Source organism: Podarcis filfolensis, assembly GCF_964270895.1.
Source record: "Podarcis filfolensis genome assembly, chromosome: 6".
Lineage (NCBI taxonomy): Eukaryota > Metazoa > Chordata > Lepidosauria > Squamata > Lacertidae > Podarcis > Podarcis filfolensis.
Window position 1 is genome coordinate 25,616,538 of NC_139609.1, and position 21,783 is coordinate 25,638,320.

General features: G+C 44.5%; 1 long non-coding RNA gene across 1 annotated transcript in view; it reads left to right on the plus strand.

Moving 5' to 3' along the window:
* The first annotated feature begins 5,022 nt into the window (after positions 1-5,022).
* Positions 5,023-21,783, plus strand: part of LOC310765614 — a 109,976-nt gene continuing 93,215 nt past the window's right edge. Inside the window, exon 1 of the long non-coding RNA XR_014549677.1 lies at positions 5,023-5,259. This is a non-coding gene — a long non-coding RNA (uncharacterized lncRNA). The remainder of the gene's footprint in view (positions 5,260-21,783) is intronic.

Genomic DNA, 21,783 nt, shown 5'->3' on the forward strand with positions numbered 1-21,783 from the left:
GAAACACCAACACGCTGTTTTAAACATTGTCCTGGCAACAGAGGTGGGTCACCTCAGATCTGGATGTGGACCTCCAGGCCTTTCTATATGGCCCCTGGGAGCCTTCTCAAGACTCACCCCTTTTCCTAGGCCATATCCCTCACCCACACCCTCTGTGAGCACCTTTGCCCGGTTGGAATGTGTCACTGCGCAATGAAATTATGCCTATTTCTTGCCCAGTTGAAGGATGAAAGCATGTTTGCGTTTTGTGTATAGAACCGCCAGACTTCTGTGTGGTTAAAATGCAGCCTAGGCTAGAAAAAGAATTATATGAAAATGATGTACCCGTGGTATTTGACTCCTACAAAGTTGGCAAAAATGTATAGGACAAGTACAAATACCTACTGGAAATGTGAAGAAAAAGAAGGTACCTTTTGCGTGTTAAGATCCCCAGGAGCTTCCCAATAAATAAAGACACAATTGACAGGGAATTTAGTTTTAGGTTATTGGCATAATTTTGGCACAACTTTATTGATTACAGATAGTGAGTGGTTTGTTTAGGCATTGGTTCCTGACTAGCTGCACCTGACCTCAGCAGGGCAGCACTGACGACTGGGCCCCATGATATCGTCAATACAGGTAAACATTGTGGGGGAGCAATGGTCCAGGATCAGACTCAAGCTCACCCCAAATGCTCCCAGGGACTCTTGCGAGGCCCTACCCCCCCAAAAGGGGTCAGAAAAAGCATGGCGAATCCCTGGATTCCTTTAACAGAATACCTTTGTGCATTGGAAGGGACAGGTGCTCCAACCCCCTCTCCAGATCACCTTGAACCAATGTCTAACCGCCAAACCTTACAAAGTTGTGACGATTTGCTACGCGGCAGGCGAAAACCAAGTGGCACCAGCCAATGCGCCAAATGGGAAAATTCCTACCCCAACAGCAGACGACCCACAACGGCATAGCAAGGTCATAGCAAGACCCTAAATATAGGGAGGGTGGGCAGGTGATCCGGTGCACGAAGCGAAAGAGAAAGCTCTACACAACGTGCAGTGGTATATAATGGTCCCTCGGTTAATACACAAAATTCCCCATTGGCCAGATGTGCCCAGCAACCGAGCGACCACCAATTGGGTTGTTGTGGCTATCCAATCCCTCCCACCCACACAAACAGTGAGGTCAGCCCTGATGATCTCACCACAACACGTGCCCTCTGTGAGGAGGACTCGGTTTATCATATGCGGTAGACCTGTAAGGTGGTAAAAGCTTTCTGGGAGATGATATACAATGAAATGAGGGGGAAAATGTTTAAAATAACTTTTGTTAAAAAACAACAACCAGAAGCTTTTTAATTAGGAATTGCAGGTACCGATATACCAAAGGACCAGAAAAGACTTTTTATGTATGGAACAACCGCCCAGATGCTACTAGCCCAGAGATGGAAAGAAGACAAAGTCCCTACCAGAGAAGAATGGCAAACTAAGCTGATGGACTATGCCGAAACGGCAAAGCTGACTGGAAAACTCAGGAATCAAGAGGACAAAAACTTTACAAAAGAATGGGGGGAAATTATAAGTTATTTAAGAGACCACTGTAAGCAGATGGAAACATTGGCAGGATTTGGATTTCACTTGTAGTGTAACAATTACCATGGGAAATATGGATTGATATAATAGTTAGAGTTTGAAAGAAAACACAGTTTTAATTGTTTAAAACGAAATTCCAGGGAGGGGTGGGGGAAGCCCCAAGATTTGGAAGAATCTCTGTATATGGATATGAATTTGAATTTTAAAAATATTTTTGTAGTGTAAAATGATTTCAAAAAGAAAAGAAATGTAGCCTAGGCTACATTTAAAGCAGTAACATATGAATTTAAACAGACCTGCCTTTGCCTAGAGAATCCTGGGAAGTATAATCTGTTAAGGGGGTTGAGAGTTGTTTGGAAACTGCTATTCCCCTCAGAGGGCTACAATTCCCAATCAATCCATCTTTCTGAGGGGAATGATGGTCTCCTGATGACTCTCATCACCCTTGGCAAACTACAGCTCCCAGAATTCTTTGGGAGAAGCCATGACTGCTTAAAAGGGTATCATACTACTTTAAAAATATGGCATGAACGTGGCCGTAGTTCTAACTGCAGACAGGGGTGTGTATAGTTGTATATATGTCTGTGTCTGTATTACTTACGCAGTGTAACCTTTTTTCCTACTAGGGATTGAGTCAACCATAAAATATTATATTCAAAATATACACCGTCTAGTCCATAACACTTTATTTTTTGTTAATATCAATTCATTTCTAATGAGACAACTTTATTTCACTTTTTAAAAAAGCTCTTCCAGAAACAAGTTAACAGGTGTGAAACTCCATGTTAGAGTTACTGAATTTTTAGACTGAATTACCATTGATCAGAATATAGGAAAACATCTTCTGGAGGACTCATATGGTTCTCTCCACACCCGCCCCTCTCCCTGTAAAGTACTAAAGTGACGCTTTTTGACATATTTTGACACCTGGCTCTTCAAATGATTTGCATCAATTATGTTATGGTTATAATGTTGGTTCAGTCCTCCTGTTTGTCATTGAAATTGGAATGCCTCCTTTACACAAACATACACACAGCAAAAGCTCACGTGCTCCACTTACCTTTGTAGGCAGTCCAATCGCCATTTTCCTCTGAAGCAATGTTGGTGAAGTCAATGGAACAACAGCAGTGGATGTCAGGCAGGATCCAGAGGACCACGAGGGGAAGAAAAAGCCATTGCTTCTGCAGAACCACCTGTAAATTAGAAACCAGCAGCCTCCTCAGTTTGAAAAACTATGAGGTGCTCATTTGAGAAGCCACTTCAAACACTGAAACCATTTGAGTGGAGTGGGTTTTCTTGTTTGACCCACTGCTTAAAGGGATTGGTATTCTGTTCGGGTTGGCTGGTATGGAAGGATCTTCTTTGGGGTCAGAACTGGAGGGTGGAAGCTTAGCCCTCACACCACCCCAAGATTACCCATGGTCAGGTAGCTCTCAGCCCCCATTCTCCAGTTTTGCCTCTGCAACTTGTTCATGTGGGGCCAGGAACAAGCACCTTCGAAATTGGAGTGGTTTTTTGTTGTTGTTGTTGTTGTTGTTTTGCTGAAGATAGAAGTGACTTTTGGCCTCAACTCTCATATTTTGCCCCGGGGCAGCTTTTCCCCACCCTCATAGTGTTGGCAGAAGCACTTGAATAATGCAGTTGAGTCCGGAGAGAAATTATTGGTAAATGTTTACTGAACAAAATGAAGAAAATAGTGTACAGCTTTAGCAGAAGGAAGTAGAAAGGCATGCCAGTGTATCAGTCAAAAAACACTAGTTCCACATCACAACAGGCAGTGTACATTAGAAAACAAGACAGAAACACTAGCCTTATAACCAGGAAAACTAACATAATAATGTGTGTGTGTATGTTACCCAACTTGGCAAATTTATATTTCAAAAATATACTAGATTATTAATGTCTGTGACAATGCTAAAGTGTCTTTGTCAGATTAAGAACAGAATGTAAGCTGTGGTTCTAAATATGTTTGCCAAACTATAACTCCCATAATCTCTGGCCATGCTGTCTGGGGCTGGTGGGAGTTCAGCAACATCTGGGGGCACCCCTGCCTTAGAGCATGCTATACATTCTTGGTGGGAGAGTGTACCCCAAACTTCTTGCTGGTACACACTGAGGAAAAAATCAGCACTGAGTGGACTGACTAACCTTTCATTACTCTATTCTCAGTGGTGAATGCCTCATGGGATGCTGAGGGTTTCTCTGAAAACCATGTGAAAATCCCAATTAGATTTCTTTTTGACGTTGCTCTCCTATGAAAAATATTTTACCGAGGGGTCTTTGATAAAGAAAATTACAGGGTCTGCTGTTTGTGTTGCGTAGGAACTCCAAAACGTGTGTGTGCGCATATAGATATACAGACACATATGTGCATATGCTGTACTGAACAAGTGCAATTTGAAATAAATGAATTGGGCTTTATTTTTTAATAAGGTAAGACATGCAATTATGTGATACCTAAGTTCTGTGCATAATTAACATGATTGTATGTGCAGATCAAGTAATTATGCATGCAAATAATCGCAATTAACTGTTTTATGGGTAATTATTCAATTATTCAATTTCCACACACAATCACAGTAATTGAGTGCACAAATTAAGAATGCAATTGTGTGTACCAAGTTCAGTGCACACTTGTGTGCTTAATAATCAAGCTCTCATAGGGGATTCCCCCCCCCCCACGAATTTGCCTGCTTGACATGGGAATTCTAAGGATACGTCCTATTATAGTTTGCTACCGGCAATCTCTCGTCTATAGTTTATGTCATAAGACTGCAGTAAGTGGTTATAATTTTTCTTCCCAGATTTCTTTTTGTTTTGCTAATGTTTCCCCTGAGTACTGTGAATGCAAATGATCCCTCAGCTGAGGGAAGCCTGATTTACACATTCAAGTAATCTCCAAAGTTGTCCAAAGGGAGAATGACATGCTGAAGTTCCTCCTGTTGTCTCAGGTGCATTCTTGTTAGGTTTGCCTCCTTGCACGCACACGAGCTTTCTCTAAATATCTGGATTGCGTCAAAAGCATTGATTTAAAGCTGGTGGCAGCCACACGAAATCATGGTCAATTACATCACACGACAGCTGTGTGGCAAGTTCCCGACCCCCCCCCCCGGTAGAAATAATGACACATGACACAATTATTAAGGTTAATGGGCTAAAAAAAGGCCACAACCTTATTGGTTACAGGTGATGAACGGTATTGGCTTAGGCATTGGTCCCAACCGACTATATCTGACTCCAGCCCGTCCGCTTGAAGTCCAGGAAGGGTTAACCACCAGTAGGGGGAGTCTTGCACATCAACTAGGAGCTCCCCTGGGGTCACCAATAGAGGGCGTGCCTTAGGCCCTAACCTCCCTAGGCTTCAGCAAAGGGCCACACACCCCAGAATCCTTTAACGGACTACCCTTCAAAATGCGGGGCAGGTGATGATGCTACCTCCCCTTTTTCCATCTACAGTGGTACCTCGGGCCAAGTACTTAATTCGTTCCAGAAGTCCGTTCTTAACCTGAAACTGTTCTTAACCTGAAGCACCACTTTAGCTAATGGGGCCTCCTGCTGCCGCCATGCCGCCGGAGCACGATTTCTGTTCTCATCCTGAAGCAAAGTTCTTAACCCGAGGTACTATTTCTGGGTTAGCGGAGTCTGTAACCTGAAGCGTATGTAACCTGAAGCGTATGTAACCCAAGGTACCACTGTACAGAACCATTCCAATGCCTAACCACCCATACCCAGCAAGTTGTTCCAATTTGCTATGAGGTAGGTGAAAACCAAGTGGCTGGTGCCAATTTGCCAAGTGGAAAAATTCCTACCAGGCCCCTCAACAGCGACCAACCAAGGTCCATAGCAAGAGAAAGCAAACCTTAGAGGGTGGGAGGGTGGGAAAACAGGGGCAGCTGGCAGGTGCGCAAAGAGGGAGATCCCTGGCTGCGTCCTGCCTTTAAGGGGCAGGCCACACCCCCAGGGCAACCTGATTGGCTGGCCAGGGAGTGGTGCAGCCGGGAATCTCCCAATCACGCAGGGGCTGGCCTCCCACCCCCTGGGCACGTGGAGGGGTCATGAAACCTGCAACCCCATCTCCTCCCTAAGGTGGAAGTGGCTGTATCCTTTCATTGTGACCTGTTCGTGGGAAAAGGAATAACCACAGCCCAAGACCTGAGTGTTGTATGTAAAATGGTCTGTTGGATGGCTTTCAGACAAGCCTTGGTTCCTTTTTCCTAATGCTGCTTTAACCTGATAGTGCCTGTTTCACATGATCACACAATGTAAAATGCAATTCTGGTGGAATCTAGTAGAAGCTTTGCACTCATTTCTGTGTTCACTGCTTTCAGGGAAAAAAATCCTTTTGCATCCTCATTAACCTTAAAAACATTGGAGTTTTGCACTGTAATTTCGCCGCTATTGTCACATGACAAAATTTGGGGTGCTGTTCCGGCGAACTGTTATGTCCTGCCATTTCCATGGGTGAACAGAGGCACACATGCACATAAAGGGTGAAGATATGTCCAACGACATCCCCTGTTGCGTCACCATGGTATGAATGCAATTTAGTGCAATATGGCTGTGTATCCATCAAAAAGACGCAGTAACAGAACAGGGAAGGCAGTGTGAAAGGAATGTTAGAAACCAGAACAGAAGCGCTAGAATTCTAACCAGGAAAACTAACACAATAATGTCTGAATTCACCCAATGTCTTGTTATATCATAGGTGGGGAGCTTTTTTTAAGCCCAGCAGCCGTATTCCCTGGTAGGCAAACTCCCAAGCGCCACATTCCAGTGATCAGTGGGGCAAGATACAAAACTCAGAGATTTATACACACACAAACACCCCTCCTTCTTCATCCTCCATCCAGGGAGGCATTCAAACAGTCCAAGGACACATTGCAGTCAGCCAAAAGCACTTGAGGAGGGCACAGTCAAAGCGAAACACATTCAGGAGCCAATGGGATTCGAAATCGGCCATTTCCTGTATATACTCCGACATTTTTCTCTCTCTCTTGGAAACAAGCCAATCTTTAAGTCCCTCATCTAGGCCTCACTAGTTTTTATTCACAGTATATACACCCACGTCCACCCAAACTGGAATTAAAACCTCTAGAAAAGGATAATTTTGAAATATCCATAAATGAGCATAATTGGAATGACTTTCCACCCAGTAATATGGGCATGGAATTTGAAGCGGAGGGACAAATCACCAATTAGCAACAATAAAAACGTTGGATGCTGTTGTGTGTCCTTCCCACCCCCACTTTTGCTGATTTCACAGAGCTTGCAGCTGCCTTGTAGACAGGGTTCCCATTTTATTGTTCTGTGAGGTTTATGCTTTGCCCCTCCCCTGTGTGATTTCAATATTTCTTTACCCTTATTTTTGTGTTTCTAAAGAAAATCCTGATTTCCTTTCACTTCTCCTCGTCTCTCCAGGGCACGTCTGCTTAACAGCTTATCATGCATGCAAAGAAAATCCGGATGCATTGACAAAACCCACATTTCCCTCAGGTTAAAGATGCCCTCTGCTATAATAAAAAAAGGATCAACCTGGTGATCATATCTGACCTAGTCCCCCACCTCTTTCTTATTGCGACAGATTCAGTCAGACAAGTTGTTCCTCAAGACAGACAAGACATGACCTTGTGGAGACTCGGGAGAATTCAGGACAAGCTGGAATTCTAAGTAATTTATCTGCTGTTAACAATATTACTTCAAATGTCCTAGAAATCTCTTCCTAGAAGAAAGGACTTTCCACAAATAGTAGTGATATTAATCTCAGGGACACACAAAAAATCAAAGATGGTGGGGAAATCAGAAGTAGAGAGACCTGAACTCATCTTTAAAGGGGAACACACCTATGCAGGTTTACTCTGAAGCAAATTTACTGTGCTCAATGAGACTTACTTCCAGGTAAGTGTGCATCAGATTGCAGTCTTGATCTACTTTGCCCATATATGAGAATGTGTTTGTGTAGCTAGTAAAAGGCTGAGGTCTTTCGTTCCCAGATAAACTTTACAGTAATACTAGTATGGTTTGTCTACAGAGTTGAAGATAATAATGCTTATTGTCTTCCTTTACCAAGTGGAGAGGGAGAGTTTAACAGGGATATGGGAGGTGCATGCAGACTGCAGGTTTTCTATAATGGTCTTGCACAATTTGTCACATGGCAAACAGGGTTCCACTGTGCACGTTGGGGCTCTCCAAGCCCACAGATACTGTCTGTGGTGGGCTAGGAGCTCCTGATTTATTTGCAGACAACTAATGCAGAGCTTAGACAATATCATGTCTTTACTGATCATTCCTTCTGATCTGTAAAATGCTGACAGTCTGGAGGTGACATAGAAGGCCATGGTGTTTTGTCAAGTTGGTTGGATGTTTTAAAAATCTGCTAAAAAACTGTTTCCTCTGGCCTTTTCTGATGTTTATCCTGGTTGGCTGCTGATTCTGTTCTTTTTAACTGAGGAAGGTTCCTTTTTTGTGTTTAAATAATGTATCCATTGTTTTTATGTTGTTTTTAAAAACTTTTTATTATACTTCCAAACCACTTAAGAGATTTCTCTGTCTGCATTTCAAATCCCCATCATGGGGTGAGCTCCCGTTGCTCAGTCCCTGCTCCTGCCAACCTAGCAGTTTGAAAGCACACCAAAAAGTGCAAGTAGATAAATAGGTACAGCTCTGGCAGGAAGGTAAACAGCGTTTCCATGCGCTGCTCTGTTTTTGCCAGAAGCGGCTTAGTCATGCTAGCCACATGACCCAGAAAAACTTTCTGCGGACAAACGTCGGTTCCCTCAGCAAGTAAAGCGAGATGAGAGCCGCAACCCCAGAGTCGTTCACGACTGGACTTAACTGTCAGGGGTCCTTTACCTTTTTTTTTTTTTTAAAAAAAGGCCAAAGTGATATTTGCATTATCCCAAGGACCTTGCCAGCTGAATTTCAACAAGAAGGCTGTAGATAAAAGGAGTAAGTTGGAGAGTCAAGAACGAGAAACGATTCCTTAAACAGATACAGTTACAGCTGGGGATAGGGTCTAAGAGGATAATCCACAGCTTTCATAGGAAAAAGTCTGTTTTGAGGAAAGAGAAATGACATTGGGCAGATATCCTGAGAGAGCATTTTAGGCATAAAGGAGTGGGAAAGGATAACAGGTGCTGTCTTTTAAGAGAGTTTGGTGGCTGAAGGTGGTAGAGTTTGGAAGCAGAAAGTCATATCCACAATAATCTGGTGTCTGAAGAAGTGTGCATGCACACGAAAGCTCATACCAATAACAAACTTAGTTGGCCTCTAAGGTGCTACTGGAAGGAATTTATAAAATTTTATATCCACAATAAATTAGAGCAGAAGTTCTGGTGAGTCCATGGGAAGCTTTGGAGATGCTGTGTGAATAATGTGTGAACCTCCTTCACACCTTATTCACCCACTGGTGCATCAGCTGGGCCCAGATGAGGAGCATGCGTAAGTTCTTGTTCTCTTCTCCCATAAAGGTTTTTCCAGGCCTTGTGCTACCAGGCATCACCCTTCATCTGTGGGCTGTCACCAGAAGTTCCTGTGGAATGTGTGAGGCAGGTGTGGGGAATCTTTGGCTCGCCAAATGTTACTAAAATACATAGCCCATCAGCTCCCACAAGCATGGCCAATGACCAGGGATGATGGGAGTTGGGTTTCAGCAACATCTTGGGGTGGGGATGGGTGGGCAAAGGTTACCCACACCTGGTATGAGGGATCTAACAGTGGTAGTTTAATGTCTATAATCTGTACAGCTCAATAATTTGCTAGTTATGTTCCTTTGACTCTATAGAAAAGGCCTAATAGGAAAACGAAGACAGGAGTCCCTTCTACTTATCTGAGACATGAGAAAACTGAAACGTTACTAATTGCACATTTCAAGCCTTTTTTTATGTCGTTCCTTTGATTGGAACATTATACCATGAGTTATAATAGGGCAGGAGCACTCGGCGTGTTTTGTATCCGCTTTTTCTTTCTCTTTGCAGGAATTCATTGAGCACGCTGTTTTGAAGGAAAGGCCTTTTTGTGTGTATTTTTAACAGCCAGTTGATGATGACTTGCTTTCCGTCACATGAAAGGCTTTGCTCGTAGATTTGATAATGAGAAGCAAGGATTTCTCTTTTAGTGATTGTGGGTGGAGGAGATTAGTGGTTCAGCCCTGTATATGTCCACTCCGAAACAAGTCTTGCTGAATTCAGTGGGACTCCCTGGTAAGTCCCTGGTCGTTACAAAGCTGAGGTCCAGTGCTGAGGGCCTTCTGGCAGTTCCCTCACTGCGAGAAGTTAAGTTACAGGGAGCCAGGCAGAGGGCCTTCTCAGTAGTGGCACCCGCCCTGTGGAACACCCTCCCACCAGATGCCAAAGAGAAAAACAACTACAGTCATACCTCGGGTTGAAGTAGCTTTAAGTTAAGTATTTTTGGATTGTGCTCCACAGTGACCCGGAAGTAACAGAGTGCGTTACTTCCGGGTTTTGCTGCGCGTGCATGCGCAGACGCTCAAAATGACGTCATGTGCATGCACAGAAGCGGCGAAACCGTGCACGCGCAGTCACGTCATACATTTACATTAGGATGCAAACGGGGCTCCGGAACGGATCCCGTTCATATCCAGAGGTACCACTGTACCAGACTTTTAGAAGACATCTGAAGGCAGCCCTGTTTAGGGAAGCTTTTAATGTTTAATAGGTTATTGTATTTTGGTATTCTGTTGGAGGCCACCCAGAGTGGCTGGGTGGGTGGGGTATAAATAATAAGTATAATAAAATAACAACAACAACAACAATAATAAAGCTTTTTCTGCCCAAGGGCCACATTCCCTCATGAGAAATCTTCCAATAGCTGCATGCCAGTGGCAAAGAAGTAGGTGTGGGCAGAACCATGGGTTCTTGTGTCTGCAAAGTGGCTGAAATGTAGTATTTGGGCCGCAGGCTTGCGGTTTACCCACTGCACGGTTAGACGATTGCAGCCTTCCTTTGTTAACTGCACAGACCAAAGGGCACATTTGGCAGAATTACAAATAAAATGCAAACATAATTTCATGTTGAAATGCCAAGTTGGAAACAATAATGTTATATAGAAGAGGGAGACTTTCCAAATAACAATATGTAGCATTTTAATAAGTTGTTGTTGTTGGCATCCGTGTGTCTCGAGAGACAATGGAGTGTGCCTCCGGGGGTGAAGTCAGACTGCTGCATTAGCAACACCAAAGTGACCTCCCTGGAGTGCAAGCCTAGGCAGTGTGTATGGAGGTCCTGGACTGCCCAGATGACAAGACCCCATCCCAACCCTTAGCCTCACTGATGTGGTCCAAAGGAAAGCGAGCAATATGTTTGGCACCAGCTTGGCTGCAGGAGTTACAAGGCACCATCCAACCACCTTAGGGACTCCACTCCGGGGATGTGTAGGGTTTACACAAGAGAGCCAGTGTGGTGTAGTGGTTAAGAGCGGTGGACTTGTAATCTGGGGAACTGGGTTCGCGTCTCCGCTCCTCCACATGCAGCTGCTGGGTGACCTTGGGCTAGTCACACTTCTCTGAAGTCTCTCAGCCCCACTCACCTCACAGAGTGTTTGTTGTGGGGGAGGAAGGGGAAGGAGAATGTTAGCCACTTTGAGACCCCTTTGGGTAGTGATAAAGCGGGATATCAAATCCAAACTCTTCTTCTTCTCTTCTTCTACTCCTTAGCCTTTTCTTCTCCTGAAGGTATTCCACAAGGCACTGGAGGTTTCGGATCTGAGTTTTCCTTCTCCTAAATGGGCTACCTTCCTGAGTTGATGAGCCCTCCTTTCCTTCTATGGCAGGTGCAGAAGCTTCCTTCTTGACTGTTGGACCCACAGTTGGTCTCAATCCATGAAAACCTGTTTTCTCATTCAGGGGAAATCCCTAACTCACTGAGGGTTTGAGACCCATCTGTCACCTTCGCCTGGTTTAGCTGGCCAATCAAAGTTGTTGCCAAAGTGTGGCCACTGTCGCATGATTTGCAACAGGGCAAAGATATGATTTGAACCAGGGATTTCTAAGTTTTCAAATGGTCATTAGTCACATTGCTGTAGCTCTCCTAAAGAGCCATAGTTTATGTAAAGGAGGCACAGTCAGAACACACTTTCCCAACTTCAGCTCTAACTCTCTTCTGTGTTATTTTCTGTCACTGGTTAAAAGTTGAACAGAGCCAAATACCAGCTCTCGGTCATCCGTGTAAAAGCATATTAAAGGCATATCTCAGATAAAATAACAGAGTCACTGTAGCGCCTTTTCAGATCTCTTGGTTTTTTTCCAGTCTAAAGTACATTAGCAATGAATAACATTCTGCTAGGGATGTCTGGCAAGCAATATAATTAGATTATTGGCATGTCACAGTGTGAACCAGGAGCACGTCAATCTGTTTGATAGTATAGTAGATACTTTAGGAAAGTTCCCCATTTGGCTCGGGAAACTTGTTATTTTCTTCAGATGATGCAGCTGTAGTGAATGAAAAAAAAAGCATTTCAATCTTCTTTTGGCTCAGAGCACTTTATACAGGTGCAAATCGTGCTCTCTCTCTCTCTCTCTCTCTCTCTCTCTCTCTCTCTGCCTAATGTTTACAGTGAGTGACTGTTAGCTACCTGTATAAATGTATCTGGCGATGGGAGTGGAGAAATGATCACAGCTCCTTCTGCCCCCTCCACCCCATTCTCTCTCTCTCTCTCAGTACCTTGAAGGGTGCAAATGAAAGGCAGCATTTTGCAGAGGCAGAGGAATGTGGCTGAAAGACCAAGGGAAAGAGACTGAGTCCTAAGTGAGATGAAGCTGTAAGCAGGGGACAACCTTTGGTGAGGCGTCAGGGGCAATGTGTGTGGGCTTTTTGTGTAGTAGCTCTACACCAATGGGATGACCTCCTCTCTGCAGTGTGCCTTGCCTAGTAAAAGGGGAGAAATTTGATTTAATATTAATTAAAATATTGCTAAATCATAATCATATTCCTTTTTTTAATGATAAGACACAAGACATTCTGTAAACACATCCACTCCTTCACACAGAAATACATTAGACAGAAAAAACTAAACCACAATGTAAATTAGAAGCCTAAGGTCTTTATAATGTCCTTCATTTAGGCCTAGGGACAGAAATACCATTCCAATATCTAGGGGTGGAGGGTGGGGGAAGAAACATTTTCTTAACATTTTTATTGTAGCCACCTTCTTTTGAAAGACAAATAAGTAAAAGAAAGTTGGTTGGGAAAGATGGAGGGCACAAGGAGAAGGGGACAACAGAGGACAAGATGGCTGGACAGTGTTCTCAAAGCTACCAGCATGAGTTTGACCAAACTGTGGGAGACAGTGGGAGACAGGAGTGCCTGGCGTGCTCTGCTCCATGGAGTGACGAAGAGTCAGACACGACTAAACGACTAAACAACAAGGATATTTTAAAAAATAAGTAATGCAATCAATGGTCACTTCCTAGATCTCTATTTGCTTTATATCAATGCGAACTAGACCATACTTTATGTATTTCTGCGCTATAAACATTGCATAAAAAGGTAAAGGGACCCCTGACCATTTGGTCCAGTCGTGACCGACTCTGGGATTGCGGTGCTCATCTCGCTTTATTGGCCGAGGGAGCCGGCGTACAGCTTCTGGGTCATGTGGCCAGCATGACTAAGCCGCTTCTGGCAAACCAGAGCAGCGCACGGAAATGCCGTTTACCTTCCCGCCAGAGTGGTACCTATTTATCTACTTGCACTTTGACGTGCTTTCGAACTGCTAGGTTGGCAGGAGCAGGGACCGAGCAACGGGAGCTCACCTCGTCGCGGGGATTCGAACCGCTGACCTTCTGATCGGCAAGTCCTAGGCTCTGTGGTTTAATCCACAGCGCCACCCTTCCCATTATTGCATAGTTCAGGATTAATCAATTGAATAATTATTTCATCCAAGGAATGGAGAAGAAAGTTAACTCCTCCCAATTTCAGTCTGGATGCTATATAAGTAACATGAACCAGATCTAAATATGCGTGCTTTTTGGTGGGGAGGAGCTGTTAATTCTCAGCTATGCACACACTTCTAGAATACAACTTCCTTGTGTGATGGAGACATATAAAAAGCTCTGCAGAGGCTTGGTCCAGAGTACTTAAGCTAATGCCTGCTCCCACTTGGATCTCTTCAAAGCAATATGGCCTTCAAATACCTCAAACCACTGATGCTTATGAAGTGGCTTCAAGGCACAGAGATTTTCCATAAGTTTCACACCGCCATGGTATTCCCTGCTAGAGAAGCCAGACTTCCTCTCTAATGTTCTTTTGGAGACTGGCAAAAAGGGTATTTGTTTGGAAAGAGCGTTTTTGAATGAGCAAGATGCTGTTTTAATGCTTGGATTATTAAGTTTTGTTCCCTGTTTTTATTGGAGCTGCTATTATTTGAGACTTTAGAATGTGACGAATTCCTCCTACCAGCAGGCAGACAGCGCTGATAGACCTTGATCAAGAAAACAACATCCATAAATGGGATTTCCAGAATGACCCAGTTGCTAGATTCTGTGGCAATGCTTGCGGGTACCATTCCTATAATAGAGGGAGCAGGGGAATAACTTATATTGTTGCTCCTTCGCTCAGACTTGACAGGGTTAAAAGCTGTATGGGTGTTTGGAAAGCATGAAGCCAATGCGATGCGACCTCCATTGTTCAGCATCCTCTGGCCCGAAAGCAGCTAAGTTTTCCATGTGCTTAGTATTCATAGGCAGCATTTTCACACCCCAGTGGACACTTGTACTGGGATTTCAGAACAGTCATGGCACTTGGAAGCTGCTTTGCAGACAAGAAGAAAGGGAGTACAGACTTCTTGCACAGGATTCCAGCTACAAATCTATTCAGATCTAGCTTCCTGTGACATGCTGGTACTTGACAATGGCACAGCTCACCTACCTTCCAGGTGAAGCAGTTACTATGGCAGACTATGCATTTCCCCCTCTGAATAATAGGGAAAGACATCCAGAGACTGCATCATGGAACTCTCATGCCATGTCACATTTGACCATGACAGCCCATCGGTCTCTACAGAAGGCTTGAATAGGGTTCAGTTGGGACTTGATTGCCTGGTTTCGGTCAGCAGTGCATTTAGGCAACAGATATCCAATCTCAGGGAGCCAAACCAAGAGAGCAGGAAGTGGTCAACCTATTCAGGACCTGGGAGAGCTCCTGAATCGTTTGGACAGCAGCCTGAGCAAAACTGAGTATTTAAATAGCAAAACAAATCTGGTGGGTGCTCAGACTGGTTTCAGGATTCAATGTTTTTTAAAGCAGGCCCTGGTTTGAACCTTGGATGCCTCCCCTCCACAACCTGGTATGCTTGTCTGCTCAGAAATTACAGGAGGTGAAAAAGATTGGGCAGGTAGGGAAGCTGTGGCTTCTGGTTCTTTGCTTAAGGTGCTTGAATCCATGCCCTCAATGATAAAATCCTGTAGCAAGTCTTCTTCCTATGAGTGGGCTTCAAAGTGTTCTCTTTTTCAGCTGGTCCTTGGGAAAGTTTGGAGCCTGCAGGATCCCTGAACTAAATTGTTGATGACTCACAGTTATACTGGGAGGCACTGTGGGTTAAACCGCAGAGCCTAGGACTTGCCGATCAGAAGATCAGCGGTTCAAATCCTCACGACGGGGTGAGCTCCCGTTGCTCAGTCCCTGCTCCTGCCAACCTAGCAGTTCGAAAGCACGTCAAAGTGCAAGTAGATAAATAGGTACCGCTCTGGCGGGAAGGTAAATGGTGTTTCTGTGCGCTGCTCTGGTTCGCCAGAAGTGGCTTAGTCATGCTGGCCACATGACCCAGAAGCTGTACGCTAGTTCCCTCGGCCAATAAAGCAAGATGAGCGCCGCAATCCCAGAGTCAGTCACGACTGGACCTAATGGTCAGAGGTCCCTTTACCTTTGCCTTACACAGTTATACTAGTGCTCTCTGGCTTAGAATATCAGCTTTTCCCAATCTGATATTCTCTGGCTGTTTCGGACTACAATACCCATCATCCCTAACCATTGACCATGCCATCTGTGGCTGATTGTTGTAGTCCAAAATATATGAAAGGCACCAGGTTAGGGAAAAGCTGTTGTAAGGCCAGGGTGGCTAACCTGTGATCCTCCAGATGTCGTTGGAGGATAACTCTTGCCACCTGCATGTTCAATGGTCAGGGATGATGGGAGTTGTAGTCCAGCAACATCAGGCTAGCCACCCCTGATCAAAGGTGTCTGGAGACTGGGATGTGATAGACAATGGAAAGGATCCCCCCCCCCTTGTAAAAATGTAAGCATGTCATCACACAGCCCCCACTGGAGGATTTGTAGTGCGAATCACCACAATCCTGGATTTGCATGAAGTCAGGGTGGGAAACAGGAGCCAGAGGTTACACGATGTGCAGGTGGAAGAAGATGCAGGAAGTCACCATGGAAATGGTGCACAAAATGCGAGAGAGGAGGCATGAAAATGGGTACAAAGCCTGGCTGCAGAAGAGAAGAGATAGGTGGCTTCAGAAATGGGGTTGGGAAGGTGAAAAGCAAGCTTGGGGTGGGGGACACTCTAGGAGGTCAATGTGGGGAGATTGTGGTGGGGTTGGAGTCAGCAGTGGTATAGCCCCAAGTTGGAAATATGTGGGGAAAGCTAATGCCTCTGTTGGTTCACCCTGAAGTACAAAGCATCAGCTATATTGCCAGTGTACATTTGTGCAAACAGACAGAGATCTAATAAGTTCAAATGTATTTTGTTTAGCTGCTGATACGGATACGCTCACCATTGTGACAGGTAGCCTTAGACTTCATTTCGCGCCTTATATGTATCGTTATTTGTATCCTATGGGGTAAATCAGACGTGTTACCAGTCTCCGTGAGATCGATGGAAATTTCTGATGTGTCTGCCGCCACACTCGAGCGCAAAGCACTGGAGGGCATCTCGCATGCCGAGAAAGGTCAGAGCAAGACTACATCAGTCTCTGAACCTAAAATATTCTGAACTCTTCGCTACCCATTAAGAAGAATGAAGAAAAGCTGTGATTTGATGTACACCATCCAAAAGAACTGCTTGAGGCAGGAAAAAAAGTTACTGCTACTCATTGGGCGGAAACTAGGTCTCTTTAAAAGATAGGAGTGTGAAACTGCTTTTAAAGGAAGATCCTCTCTCTCAGTAATTCCTTGTCAGGGCTTTGCGGGGATCTCTCCTGAAAGTAATCAGCTGGAAGAGCCACAGGCAAGAAGACAGTCTAGGTCAGGCAGACATCAAGGGTGCAGAATGGTCAATCGAGAGGCATAGGTAAGTTATACAGCCAAGTCTGGCAGATGGTCTGGATCCGGAAGCTGAGAGTCCATGAGAAGAAAAAGTAAAGCAAGGCACAGGAGCCTCAAAAGCAGCTACTCCCTCTTATAAGCTGAGGTCCTGCTCGTGGGCTTTCCCCTGGTTGCCCACTGTGAGAACAAGATGATGGGCTAGAGAGGCCTCTGGCTTGGCCCAGCAGATCTTCCCATGTGTTTTTAAGTTGCTTGGACTGAAGAACCAAGCAATGGCGCTACTAAGTCAGCCACCCAGGCCCTGATTGGCTCCCCAGGTCACCTAGTACACAAGCTGTGGTACCCATCTCATGTCTGGGCATTATCTGGGCGGCATTTAGAAGAGTAAATAATAGTTCCATCTGCTCTAGAGCTGCTCTGGTGGTGCAGAAGGTCACCATTCTTTGGTCTCTGTTGCCAGATATTCTGATGTGAGTCTACTGGCACCTTAAATTCCCAAACAGCACCAAGAGAACTACATTAAGTCTCCTGTAACTCCAAAGCAAACATCCAGAGAGAAGGCTGTGTGTGTCAGAGTACTTTGTTCTGGACTCAACTCCCTCTAACTGGAGGCTGTTCCCTCTGTATGTAATCATATTGTTCAATCTTTGCAATGGGCATGATGGGTGTAAAAATCATTAATTTCCCATCACTCCCGGTGCAACAGAATTAACTGCCTTCAAAGTACACTTGTGACTGGGCCAGGGCCAGCAATCTGAAGTGATTCAGAATCCAGGAACCACGGAAAAGCCAGGAGGCAGGAATGAAGGACAAACTAGGAAGCAGGAGCAAGGAGCAAACCAGAAGTCACAAAGGATATTGGGCCACACCAGAGCTCAGGCAGACCACGTAGTTCAAACAAAGCTCAGTTGGAGCAGGAAGTACTTTATGCTACTTCCTGCTCAGAAGTATCCAGTGGCGAGGATCTAAGAAGACTGTGGAGTTCGTGGGGCAGATGCCTACAGATCCAGCAGCTTCTGACAGACTACTCTCATATTTGCTTCCTTCTAATCAAGAGCCACACCCAGGAACTTATGCCAAAAAAATAAGTGTGAGTAGCTACTCTAAGAACAGGTGATTTTTCTGCATATGCACCCTAAAGGGGGAACCCTTTCGGAAGTAAAGGATTTGTCCATTTTTAGATTGTAAGAAGAATCCTGTGCCTTAGTTATCAGATGTTTGGGAAGCTAGATCAAAGCTTTGCCACCTGTCTCTGTTGATTGTATAACCCAGTCTTACCCAAAGTGGTGCCCTCTAGATGTTATTCCAGCAGAATAACTTTCTGACAGTAAGAGTTGCTTGACAGTGGAACGGTCTCTGTCAGAAGGTGGTGGACCTTCCTTCCTTGGAGGTTTTTAAACAGAGGTTGGATGGCCATTTGTCATGGATGCTTTAGTTGAAATTCCTGCATTGCAGAAGGTTGCACTAGATGACCCTTGGGGTCCCTTCCACCTCTACCATTCTATGATTCTATCATTCCTGTCATTCTTGCCAGCTGGGGCTGATGGGAGTTGTAGTCCAAGGCATCTGGAAGGGGTACCAGGTTGAACAAGGCTAGTATAAACTGACCATCCCTGCTCTACAGATAGCTTTGGTGAGGCGTACCTCGTCCCCTTCTGCTTTCTGCTTGTGACAGCTTGTGGTGTCGAGTATCAATCTGTAGTGGACCGAAGTACAAAAGATCCTGCCTTGCCTCCAGTCAAGGGATCGGAACGGATGACCTTCTCATTCTTCCCAGTCCTATAATTCTAGATTAAGTAATTAAGCATAAGGCTCGACATGGATAATTAATACAAAATGTTCATCAGCCTAGTGGCTCTGGGAAGTAATAATTTACATCTGTAAATTAATCAGTTAATTAATTGGTTAAAAGCAAGAGGGATAATTGATTAAAAATCTTTAATCAGCTGGCAGCCATACTTACAAGGTGAGCTGCAAAGCTAACACCCCGGTCTTCCGCACACGTACTCGGAACCAAGTTCTATTGATTTCAGTGGAATTATGCTCCCAGCGAGCATGCTTAAGATCAAATTTTGAATTTATAATCTCTGGTGAAATGAGTTCATGACTTATAGAAGCATTACATTGTTTCACTATTGCTATTCAGCTCATCGTTTAGGGAAGCGCATTGGAGAGTCGGCCCACACTATCCTTATCTCTGTGACATAATCTCTAACTAAATACTTGCATTGGTTTGCCATCCCAGTAAACTGTTTCCAATACATTAATGCCATTATCTTGTTAACTCTGACAAATCCTAACCTTGTTATAAATGTGTCATTAGATGAAGAATTATTATAGAATCAGCAAACATAATGAAAGGAAAGCAAGGAGTGCAGATGTGTGTGGGGTGGGGGGGAGAATTGCTCCTGAAATTGTTGCAGTGTTTGTAGTTTTGTAATTCATTGATACATTACCATGGCCTCCGAATGTGGGTTTGAAGGATCTGAGCGTTGTGAATCGCGCCAGAATCCATATGTGAAATTGATCTGCAGGCATGGTGCATATCTGCAGCGATAAAAGAACAAATCCAAAATATGAACCTGGCTTTCTCCTAATTCAGGCATAGGCAAACTCAGCCCTCCAGATGTTTTGAGACTACAACTCCCATCATCCCTAGCTAACAGGACCAGTGGTCAGGGATGATGGGAATTGTAGTCTCAAAACATCTGGAGGACCAAGTTTGCCTATGCCTGTCCTAATTGATATCCCTTCATCCCTTGCTTTCCAAACCATAAGCGGGCTAGCGAGAGCAACAGTGTTTTGCAAACTGGATCATAAATGTCTCATACTACGCACATTTCTTCAATGAAAATTTTGCCATCTGCATGCTTATTTCTTGGGCCTGATTTACCCATTTGCCAGAATGAGGTAGTAGACTGTGCCACATTAGTTTGAAGGGATATACATCACCTTTGGAACGCCGTCTCTCATTTTTGCAGCGAAATGTAGCTCAGTTGGTTAGAGCGTGGTGCCGATAATGCCAAGGTTGCAGATTTGATCCCCATAAGGGACAGTCGCATATTCCTGCATCGCACGGGGTTGGACTAGATGATCCTCAGGGTCCCATCCAATTCTATAATTCTACAAAAGCTCCCTGGAAGTTTGAAACACACAAACCCAACACAGGAGAAAGGTGATGGCTCAGACAGTACTCTTGCTTCTACTTGGGTGGAAGTGTGGGCTTTTGTTTTTGTTTTGTTTTCCTTTTAATTAAATAGGGAAGCGTTTAAAACTGTAGCAAACAAAGTGATGCCCTCATGCAGCCAGAAGTAATATGGTTCATTTTACCCAGTGCTTTAAAAAAAAATATGTTCAGGGATACTCTCATTTTCCTGCTCCTATTGAAATACTGCCCCTCAATGAGGCTAAACTTAGATTCACAAAATGTTATGGGGTATGCGTACCCCTGCATCCTCCCAGAAAAAAGCACTGATCTTACCACCTCAGGGCTCTATCACACTATATTTTTAAAGCGGATTCTTTCCCTCAAAGAATTCTGGGCACTGCAGTTTACCCCTCACAGAGCCCAGAATTCTTTGAGGAAAAGAATGTTCTGTAAATGTGCTCTAAAGGTATGTAAGTGTATACACAGCCTCACTGCTAAATGTGGGAAGGGGAAAGCAAAGCAGGGCCAGCTGGCCCCTTCCCACCATTGCACCCCTGCTTGCCCCACTCGTCCTTCAGTGGGATTCTAGATTTTGCCAGGACAGGGGGCTCAGGAAACCCATTCCAAGGATTATATGCAACAAGAGGTCTAGGAAGGTTATCAGTTGTTCTCACGATTATAATTTGCATTTGTTGTGTTGCAGCCCCAGGTTCTAAAATTAATAATTCTAGAAAAACAGTGGCTTTCTTGGCTTTGATGTGTTGCTAACTATGACACAGTCTAACATATTGAAGTGTGCTTTCCTAGAACCACTTGTCTCAGCGGGGCATTCCACAGGTATTTATGTTCCTTTAAGGGGACCAATGAACTTACTCCAACAGTTTATCATACAAGCTACGCTTCCCAAGAGCAGATCTGCTATACCAAAATATATGAACGTCTCCAGATGTATTCGGCTTATTGCCGATTCATTGGTGCACTATTGCTCCATCTGTCTACTTAAAAGGTTTTTATGAAGAGGAATGAATTAACTGTCCCTACAGGGAAAACTCATTGGACACTGTGAGCGCAATGCTGATGCCAGAGGAAGACCAGAAGGGGAACACCTTCAGTCAAAGGACAAAGTGAAGGGGGCATATCTAAATTGATGCTGAGGTGAATGTAAGGTCCGTGAAGCGATACAGACACAGAGTTGCTTTGCTGCTCTTAATGTTGAGGATGAGATGGCTAACAGAAGACTAAACTGATTGAGATGGCTGAGGAAATAACTGGAGGTTATTAGACTGGAGAGGCTATCAGGCACAAAACTGCTTGGACCTTTGCTTTCTAGGCACAAGACAACCGCAAGTCTGGATGTACCCTTGTTTCATTGCAAATACGTGGTGTCTTCTTCTTCTTCTTCTTCTTCTTCTTCTTCTTCTTCTTCTTCTTCTTCTTCTACCCTAAGCAGAAAGGGGGCATTCATGTTTGATTCCTCTTGGTTTTGTGACCCCCTTTTTACAGGGGTCATTGTCAGGGACTGGGCAGGGGAGGAATGGTGGAGACTGGCTCCCCATCCTGAGCCTTCCAGGGAGGAGGAAGAGGAAGACAGTATAGATTTACAACAGGGGTTTGAGGGAGGTCACAGCTCAGAGGCAGATGAGGGAGAAAGCTGGGAAATGATGGGACAGCCAGAACAACACCCAGCTGATGCGTTGTCATTAGAAAGCATTCCAGACCCTCCATCTCCCAGAACCCCGTGAGCCTTAAAAATAGGAGAGCAAAGAGCTCAAAGACAAAGGGCACTTCGCAGCACCCATAGAAGAGATGATGACGACGAAGTGGGAGAGACGGGGGATGGGGTGGAGATTCA